Source organism: Montipora capricornis, chromosome 10 (assembly GCF_036669925.1).
Source record: "Montipora capricornis isolate CH-2021 chromosome 10, ASM3666992v2, whole genome shotgun sequence".
NCBI classification, from domain to species: domain Eukaryota; kingdom Metazoa; phylum Cnidaria; class Anthozoa; order Scleractinia; family Acroporidae; genus Montipora; species Montipora capricornis.
Window position 1 is genome coordinate 65,380,975 of NC_090892.1, and position 10,172 is coordinate 65,391,146.

Sequence of the window (10,172 nt, forward strand, 5' to 3'; positions counted from 1 at the left end):
CTCTCCTGGCATGACATTAAATATAAAGTAGCGATAAACAAAAAATACCGAGAACGATAATAATGCAACTGCCTTGTTTTCCCTATTATAGAGAAAAAGACAAGGAGAAAGATGTCGATGTGATAGATCTTACCATGTCGTTTGAAGAGCTTAGCTCTGCTGAGAACACACCACCAAAGACAGGACAGAATCGCCGTCCTTCAAATGCGAAAGCCAAGGATCTATTCAATGACAAATCGAGGTAAAAGGAAGTACAATTATTAATGCTAAGAGGGTGAGGAAAAAAAAGAGTCTAAATCGCCATGAGTTAAGATGACTTGCAATTTAAGGCAAAATTGGGCATCAGAACTAACTTTGGTTGCGAGAAAAGGCGGTAGAAGTAAAAGAGCAACTAACTCTGTTTACGAATTAAGGCATTTAAGATTGTTATCGTTATCGTTATTGTTTCAGTACTACAGTATGCCCTGATGTTCCCGTCAAAAACGAACCAGGGAGTGATCAGACGAAGAATTGCTACGACCCGCCTTCAGGTAAAACTGTTGCGAATTAAAATTTCAGCCGGCGCATGAATCCTGCTTTGAAAGTATCTCATAGGAGGAGGAGGGGAAGAGGGCGAGTACCGTGGGCTCGGCGGGCCTCTACCTTTTTGTAATGTGTTGGCTAAACAAGGCAACAATGTTGCGGCAACAGTTCGCGCGCGCCTATTTTCCACGATGTGTGGAATATGGAAAGTAACATGAGAAAGGGTCAGATTCCCCTTTAGCCCCCTCCCGCTGCGCTTAACCCTGAAATGCACGGAAAACCACGTTTTGGCCTCAACTAGCAGTTTCGGTCGGTGTGGTGTCTAGTTGCAGCGAAATGGCTAAAAATCCTATTTGGCGCAAAAAAACAGAAATTTTTCCTTTAAACAAGAGTGAAATAGCGCTATGTTTTTCATTTGGCGCATGCTAACCTATTTTGATCTTTTTTTCCTTGCTTTTCTCTCTTTCTTTTCCTTTCTTTTCCTTTTATGTGTTGGGAATTAGATAATTGCCTGACAACACAATGTTTTGTCCCGATAAACTCGCACTAAAATCACTCACTCACGATAGAATTTTAAACAGATATATTTGTCTCTCACGATGTCCCGATCTCGATTACAACACACTTCGATTTCTAGAACAAAAGATACTGCAAATTGTACAATGTGTTCTCTGATTGGATAAAGTTAGTAACGATGACAGGTTCGATGCCTATCCCTTTCCGGTCAACTAAACAATCAAATTCTATACGCATTAAAAATGTTTTGATTACGTAAACACACGATTTCCGACACCCTCCCCCCATTTGCCTCGAGAGAGCAAATGCCCACAAAAACTTAAAACTGTTGGAAAATCAGTCATGATCATTAAAAAATATAATATGCATTGTTCACTGTTCACTGTTCACTGTTTCACTGTTCATTGTTCACTGTTCATTGTTCATGTTATATCCTGGATGCGAAATCTAACTGCCTTTGCAGCATCCCGTCTCAACCTGTAGACTGGTGCGTCTGCACTCAGGGTCTTTGGTGGGGTCTGGACTAATGTATCACAGCTTAACTCAAGTGGATACAAATGCTGAATTGGGCGCTCCAGTTGTGACTTTCCGGACTTTAGCTTAGCTCCACGAATCACGCCATCACGGCCGGTAATTAGGTCTTCAACGACTCCCAACTTTCAGTGTGCTCAGTTCCTCTCTTCTGATTTGATGATAACGACTTCTCCCTTGGATGGATAGGTCATGTCTCCTTTGTGCTTCAGCCGATGTCTCTCTCTCAGTCCCCGAAGGTATTCTCCTTGTCCACCGTGACCATAGTGTATCCTTGCACTTCCTCAAATACTTAGCTCTCTCCGCAGGTCATGTTCCTCGATGCGATGAGGCTCTATCTCTGGTAGCATGTTGGGTTGACCATACAGGAAGGACCTCGGGTCAGGATGGGTAGCTGAATGTCTTCATCCACGTAACTCAGTGGTCTGTTGTTGAGTGCCACTTCTATGTCCAACAGTATCTCTTGAAGTTCAGCCCAGGGCAGCAGGCCATTTCCAATACACTTGTAAAGAGCTCCCTTGACGAGTCCAACCATTCTCTCGAATTGCCCTCCCACCACGGTGCACGACTCAAATTGAACTGCCACTTGATCCCTTGGTAGGCGAGGAAATTCTGGAACCTTTCATCTTGCATAACTTGCTTGATCCACTGGGCGGCACCAACGAAGGTTCTTCCATTGTCTGAATACACCTTTTGCGGTCTTCCGCGTCGGGCGATGAAGCGCTTGAAACTCGCGAGGAATTCTTTAGTTTCCAAGTTGGGCAGCAAATCCAAGAACAAAGCACGTGTCAGGCTACAGGCGTACAGCAACACGTATGCCTTTCCTTCTGTCTTCGCGTTCTTACGGTACTTCAACGGTCCCGCGTAATCGACGCCGACGACTTGAAAGGGCGTTTGACCTTCAGTCCGATCCTTTGGGAGGCCTCCTTGGGGAGGGGATGAAAATGCTTGTGCTTGAAACCGCCGACAGCCGTGGCGATTCTTTTGGTCAATCTTCTTAGGCGCGGAACCCAGTACAGCTCTCGAACCTTTGCCATGGTACTGACAACTCCCCCGTGGAGCGTTCCAAGATGAACTTGTGTTATGAGCTTCTCTGTGAAGCGCTGACTATCGGGCAAATACACCGGAAAATGCCCTTGGATTCTCCCTCGACATTCCAATACGCCGTCTTGGTTTGGTTGTAGATTCAGTTGCAACCGATCTTCTTGATAATTCTTATCCGCTGTGGCTCTTATCTGGACTCTTTCCACCCAAAAGATTCTCGCTTTGTTAGTTTCTTCGGTGGTCAGCGGTCCCTTTGGACTTCCTATCTTTTTTGAACGGACGTTGTGGACGAACCGCATTATACACGCACAGATTCTCATCGTCTTCCAGTAGGTAAACTTCTCAAGAAGGGTGTCTAGCTCATCTGTAGTTGCTATTGCCACAGCAAAGACTTCTCGCGTTGCTTTCACTTCTGCCATTGATTCATCTGATGCCTTGGTCACAATATCTGGAGGCCAGCACGCTTTGTTGTTCAACCACTTCGGTCCGTTGCACCAAGAGGATGGTTTAGCACTTCTCCACCACGGCTTCCAAGGTCAGCAGGGTTCTCCGAGGTCCCTACGTGCCGCCAGATCACTTCTGAATGTGCTTGTATTTTCTCAACTCTGTTGCTCACAAACTGCTTATATGTGCCTGGGGATCTGATCCAGTGCAGGGCAACGGTGCTGTCGAGCCAGCAGTACTTTTCCATTAGGGGAAATCCATCTAGGGCTGAGGCCACGTTTGCCAAGAGATTCACCGCCATATGTCCAGACACCAATTCTAGCCGAGGGATCGTCAGTCCCTTTTTGGAGAGTCTCGCTTTCGCTGCCACAAGTCCCTGATTGACGCCTGACTCTTGAACGACTACAGCATACACAGCCGCGGCCACGCCTTTACCACTGGCATCACCAAAGGCGTGCAACTCGATTGATTGAATGTCCTCTTGATAGGCTGCTATGTACCTTGGGACTGTAAGCTGCTCAGGAAGTCGCTCCTCCCATCGGGTCCAACTCTGCATCAACTCTCTTGGTAGCTTTGCATCCCAGTTTAGCTTGGCGTCACACACGTCACGGTAGAGGAGCTTACCCCCCAACGAGATAGAAGAGGCCAGTCCCAATGGGTCAAAGATCCTCGCCACTTTGCTTAAGATTCCCCGCTTGCTAGGATCAGCCTTCTCTTGGGGAAAACTCACGCCGACTGTATCGTTTTCCTTTGTCCCATGGCAAACCAAGCAGGGTAGCTCCTTGTCTTCCGGGTACGTTTAACTGCTCTTTTGCGTACGTTCCTTCCTCGATCGAGACTGGTTCTGACGCGGCTGATTCCAACTCTTTCACATTCGAATGCCATTTATGCAACTCGAAGGTGCCCTTGGCGAATACGTTCTGAGAAGCTGATTTGATCTCTTTTGCGTTTTCACTTGTAGGGCCACCACTGATCAGGTCGTCTGCGTACAAGCTTCGTTCAATTTCGCTGACAATGTCTGGGTAGTTTTGTCTGCAACTCTCCAACAGGTGTTTAATTACGCCTCCCAGGAGGAACGGCGGTGATGTCAGACCGAAGAGGGCTCTAGTAAACCTCAGCGTCTCCACTGTTTGACTGTTTGGGTCCTTCAACCAATGAAATCTTAGGGCATCACGGTCTTGCTCTTTGATTCGGACTTAAAGGAAAGCTTGCTTGATGTCTCCTGTCACTGCAACTGGATGAAATCGAGAACGAACTAGGACACTCCAGAGCTTGTTTTGAAGAGGTGGGCCAGGATTTAAACACTCGTTTAGCGAGGGTGCACCAGAGTAGGCCCGTGCTGACGCGTCATACACTACACGAAGCTTGGTGGTTTCTAATGTGTCACGTACCACTGCCTTGTGGGGGATGTAAAATTCGTGCTGCCCAGTTGCAGGTCCGCTAACTCTCTCGACTATTCCGGTCTTGATTTGGTCTTGGATCACTTGATCGTAACGCTCTATCGTTCCTTGGCTGCGTAGCTTCTTTACGAGGCCGGTTAACCTGCAAAGACTGCCTGCTTCGTTGCTTGGTAGAGGTGGGTGGTTCCCTTTCCATGGAAGGCTAGTTTCGTACCAACCCTCTTCGTCTCGTCTAAGTTGCTCCTTGAACTCGGAATACACCTCCTCTTGATCACTAGTTGCACAATCCGCGAGTCCAAGTACGTCCAGTCTGCACAAGTTGTCGTAATCCACTGTTGATGTTTGAGTTAGGAACATTGGAGACAGATCCACTTCCTTGCCTGGTGGTTTTTTTCGGCGATAGGCTCGTTCGCGGCTCCAATAAGAGGTGCTGTTTCAGTCTTTATCTTGGTGTAGTCACACACCCCCAAGATAAAGTGCACTGGAAGGAATTCCTTTGTGTCCATATCGTCCATCTTCACTCCCTTTAAGTGGTCGTACCTTTCTAGGACCTGTTGGTACTGAGGGTTTTCCAGGGATAAAAGCTGTTTTTTGTTTACCAAGGTCACGTCCGTTTCGAGGAGGAAATCGCCCTTCAGTGAACTTATCTGGACCTCGAAGATCTCTACAGGCTTAGTAACCACTCCCATCATCATTTCGATCTGTCGTACTTCTCTTTGATGAGGACGAATCTTTAGGCGATCAAGTAACGCTGCTGAAGCGTACGAACTTCCGGCACCGGTGTCTAGCAACGCACGACACTTAACTCCCAGCACTTCCACTACGACGACCGGATAAATCACAGTTTGTCTTTCCATTGTAGTCGCTGTCATTAGCTGGTTACTAACGCTGTTGCAGATGGACGTGTGATGTCTTCTCTGACAAATCTGGCACAAGGAACGGCTCTTGCAATCCTCAGCTCTGTGTTTGCTTCCGGTACAATTGAAACAGAGGCGTCTGTTGCTAAAGACTTTCTTGCGATCATCGACGGTGACAACCGTTTTGCAGTCAACCGATTTGTGTTCTTGCTTTCCGCAATAAACGCATCCCCGATTTCTGCCATCTCTGTCCTGTTGGAATTGAAGATTCTTGTCACGCCAGGCCTTGTCACTTTGTTTAAGTTGGATCGGGTTTCTTTCTGTCCATTTCCGGAGTTCATCCACTAACTTTGGGAAATTCCATTCTCGCCAAGAATCGTCTGTTCGCACAAGATCCCCTCTTATCCCTGGCAGCTTGTCGATAGTCATCCGCACGTATCCATTCACCCCTCGCCGTTTCCCCCATTGTTTCCAACGATTGCACGTTGAAAAGAAGCTTCTCGTAGAAATCGTGGATTCTAGCTGGCTGTGTTCCACCAATTGCAGGCAAAGACATGATGTTTTCCACGTACGCGTTCACGACTTCGCTTGTTTGGCCATACTTTCTTGTCAGGATGTTCTTCGCACGCTCGTATCCCTCTGATGAAAAGGGCAAGCCGTCGATTTCCGTTCGTATCTTGGGGTCTACGAGTTCCTTTAAGTAGGAGTACTTCGTCACGCCAGCTATTTCTGCCTTGTCGATCTCGGTTTCAAACTGACTCCAGAACCGGGGCCAATCTGTTAAATCGCCTCTAAACTTTGTAATAACAAGCTTAGGAAGCTTGGCGGTCTTCGCGGCTTGAGCCGAGGTCGGTTCCGTGGTCTTTGCTTGTTTTGTCTCCTCGATTTCTTCTCATATGTCAACCTCATCTCCAGTTGTGTACGTTCAAAAGCAAGCTGTTTTTGTCGATCTCGCTCTGCCAGCTCCTCTTCGCTTTCCTTCGCTTGCATCCTTGTCTTATAATCCATTTGAACGAGTCTATCCGATAAATGCGTGATCTCCTCGTCAGCAGTTTCTTGTTGTTCTTCAACTGCGGCGCTCCATTCTGTTAGCTCGTCAACCTGAACGCCACTCTCCAGTTTCGCTTGTTCGATTTTCGTTTTAACACTTTCAACCTTCTTCACGATCGCTCGCAGAGCATCCCAATGCACGTCCAACTCCGAGGTCAACGCCTCTATTGTTGTGTTGTTTGAGCTTCTTGGCTGATTCCCTCGTTTTGTTTCGTTGTTTCCCGCTCACAGTCCCGTCGGAGGTGCCACTTTGTGTTGGGAATTAGTTAATTGCCTGACAACACAATGTTTTTCCCGATAAACTCGCGCTAAAATCACTCACTCACGACAGAATTTTAAACAGATATATTTGTCTCTCACGATGTCCCGATCTCGATTGCAACACACTTCGATTTCTAGAACAAAAGATACTGCAAATTGTACAATGTGTTCTCTGATTGGTTAAAGTTACTAACGATGACAGGTTCGATGCCTATCCCTTTCCAGTCAACTAAACAATCAAATTCTATACGCATTAAAAATGTTTTGATTACGTAAACACACGATTTCCGACATATGGATTTGTTGGCCATTTCACAAATTGCAAATCAACCATCATCTGTATGGACTCGTTCTGGGATTAACTTTCAAGAAAAGGGAAAATTTAACCAGTAAATGGTACTAGGGGAATCGCTTTATTTGTCATCGATTTTCTCACGAAAACGTTGGTGTTTCTCTAGTGTGTAGCTAGGGTAGGATTTGTTCAAATTTCCAAAAGTAGATAATTAAAGAAAGGTCTATCCTTGCTAAATTCGATGGTTATCTATTTTATTGATTAGAATAAAATCACGTGACTTGAGAAATGTATTAGTTTGCATACCCTGTTGGGACTTAATATGAACCGATCCGGGTTTTAAGGGTTAAAAGTATGTATCAACAAGCTACTCCATACGATACCCTACCCCCCACCCTCCCCTCATCCCCCACCCCCTGTATGCCTGAGGGTTAAACAAGGAGTGAAATTAAATAGTTTGTGTTGAATGGAACCTCTTTGAGTCAATATCTTTACTCAGAGGGCTCATAAATCGGAATAGACTCGTTAAATTAACAATTTCCTCAGCTGCCTTTGACTGGATATGAAAGTCAGGGTTGTTGATTGCAGCTTTTTGGAATCATGACCTAGCCCGTGCAATCCAGTTCATTCAGATGGATTGTTTTAGTTTACTGCGTCATGGATGGTCATTATAAAAAGTCTATAACTTTTCTCCATAGTTCCTCAGGAGTCTCAGATGACGATCGCAAAGACGAAAGTTCACTTCAAGCTTTAATTAAAAGCAGGTATAAAAATATAAATCTGTTATATGTAGGTATCGGATGAAATTATCTACAAGCAGTGACTAGTTTTCTTTTTTTTTCTGCATTTCTTAGCCACCAAGAGTCGGAATCGGAATCCGACGATTCCATCATTCAGGAGAACCCGAAACAACGCAAGATATCTAAATCCTCTTGGGACAATGCACAAAAAGAAACAGTGAAATCCCTGCCCATTGGAATCAATGGTCTTAAAATATACGAAATTAAGGATTTCCGACAAAAGTCCGATGGCCTTGAAGATGGCAGAAAATGGAAGAAGAACTGTCCCACGGAGTGCAAAAACTATGGCCGTGTGCGCTTTGCTGACTGCAAGGGGTCGTACAAGTACATCAAAGAAAAGTGTCCCTTTAAGATGGAATTTGGTGTAACAAGTACAAAGCAGTTCGAAAAGGAAGAAGGTGAAATGATTTGCAAAGGCTGTGGTAAAGTGGGAGAATATGTTGCATGCAGTGCGCGAAGGTATCTTAGTTATCGTAATAAATCAGTGACTGTTTACCACATTGGTAATCACACATGCCCCGTCAAAGACAGTCTCCGAAAAAAGGACATCACGAGCATCGAACAAATTATACGGAATCAACCAAACATCAAGCCCTCCAAGGTACAATCGGCGTTCGTCATGTCCGCATTTCAACAGCAAATGGATTGGAGCGCTGTCGAAAGAGAGGCCAGTGCTGTATTGGATAAGAAACGCGTATCCAACATGAAACAGAAACTGAAGAAGGATATAGAGCCGTTTGGCCACAACTTTGAGGCGACTGTCTCTTTTAAAGAGTATGCAGATAAAAACGACCCCTTATATGTGTACAAAATCAATGACAACAGGGGAAACCCGGACATGCCATCTTTTGTCTTCAAGACAAGCACGACGTAAATGGAAATGGCATTAAACATGGACGAAAATGGGGACCATTTTCTGAGCAAAGAATTTTCTTTTTTGACGGAAAAAGGAAACGGTGCAATGGGTTTATCACGCTAACAGCCAGTGTGTATCATCCCTTGCTTCGGAAGCAGATACCGCTGGCTACAATGGAGGCCGAAACCGAGGACACGGTAAACGTCGAACTTTTATGGCGTTTATTTAATGGAGCCTTCAGGAAAGTGGCCGGTTCGGATAGTGCTAAATTTAACCCTATAGGTTGGTGTAGCCACATGGCAGGCGCAAATTTAGCGGGAATTTCAAAGGTTTTTGGGGATGACGCCGAAATTAAATCGTGTGAGTTTCACTTCAAAGACCACAGAAACAAAAAAGCTCAAAAACTTGACAGTGAGAGCAGTGACGAGTTCAAACAACTGTGTGACAGAGTTAACTGAATAGAGTGTAATGTGAAGTGCTAGATTTCAATCCCATATGAACCATGTGAGCGTTAGCCCTACTGATGGAAATGGGCCCACACAAGGACAGAGAAAAACTCTGACCAGGGTGGGAATTGAACCCGCGACCTTCGGGTTAGATCTCCGCCGTGCATAGTAACAGCCTGTGTGACAGGCTGTTACTATGCACAACTGTTGCTGGATACCAGGCCGCCAAATCTGATATGGACTTAATATTTATTGGGGCCGATGATAGCAGGGCTTTCCTGACAAGCTGGGTATCGTGGTGGCATGAGCGCCGTGGGTTCATTTTCCGTGCGTTCACCAACCCCAGTGCACCGCAAATGAACCAGGCTGAAGTGATTCATGCCGGTTGGGCTCACCGAGACCGCGGCCAACATTTGTCTCTACTAGACGCATGTCAAGCAGACACGCAAGACGCTTTGCTGCTTGACGTGGAGACCAAAGCATACTTGACCGGCGCTACACCCGGAGGAAAAGGTCCTTCGTTTGCTGACCGAGCACGTAAGCAATATAAAGCGGAAGTGCGGAGGGCGCAGTCAACAGGGAAGGAGATGTTTTCCTCTCCGGACGGGCTGCTCATTGATGCAGGCTCCTCACACAAACCACCTTCGCGGAAAAAGAAGGCAACTAAATCAAAGGGTCCAGCTTTACCATTGCCACAGGTAACCAATGAAGGCGTAAATCCTCCGCCTACTTCGCAGCCGAGCTACCTTGCTACCCACAGCGCTGCCAATATGATGATATGATGCAGCCGCGGATGCAGACTTTACCTCAACCTCCTGTGTTTCCTCAATCGCCTGTGTTTCCTCAACCGTCTGTGTTTCCTCAACCCGCAAAGAATCGACTACCTTTTCCTCAGCCGCCTCGTAATGAGGAGGTAAAACAGCGATACTTCTTGTCAAAAATAGGTGTCAAAATAGGTAATGGTTCTCGGGCAGTACACCACCGCGGCTCAAGCTTTATTTCTCTCGAACAACATATTAGGAGTACCCAATTAAATTTTTAAATGAATTGACCTTGTTTAGTAAAGCTTATTGTTATGCTTATTCAGTTGCGAGATATTTTTTGCGGAACAATCGAAAATGTGGTGGGTCTCCAGGGCCGTAGCCAGAAAAAA

At 45.9% G+C, this 10,172-nt stretch overlaps 1 pseudogene; it reads right to left on the reverse strand.

The window, feature by feature from the left end:
- Nucleotides 1-3,085: 3,085 nt before the first annotated feature.
- LOC138018998 (uncharacterized) lies at nt 3,086-5,870 on the reverse strand (annotated as a pseudogene).
- Nucleotides 5,871-10,172: the final 4,302 nt, after the last annotated feature.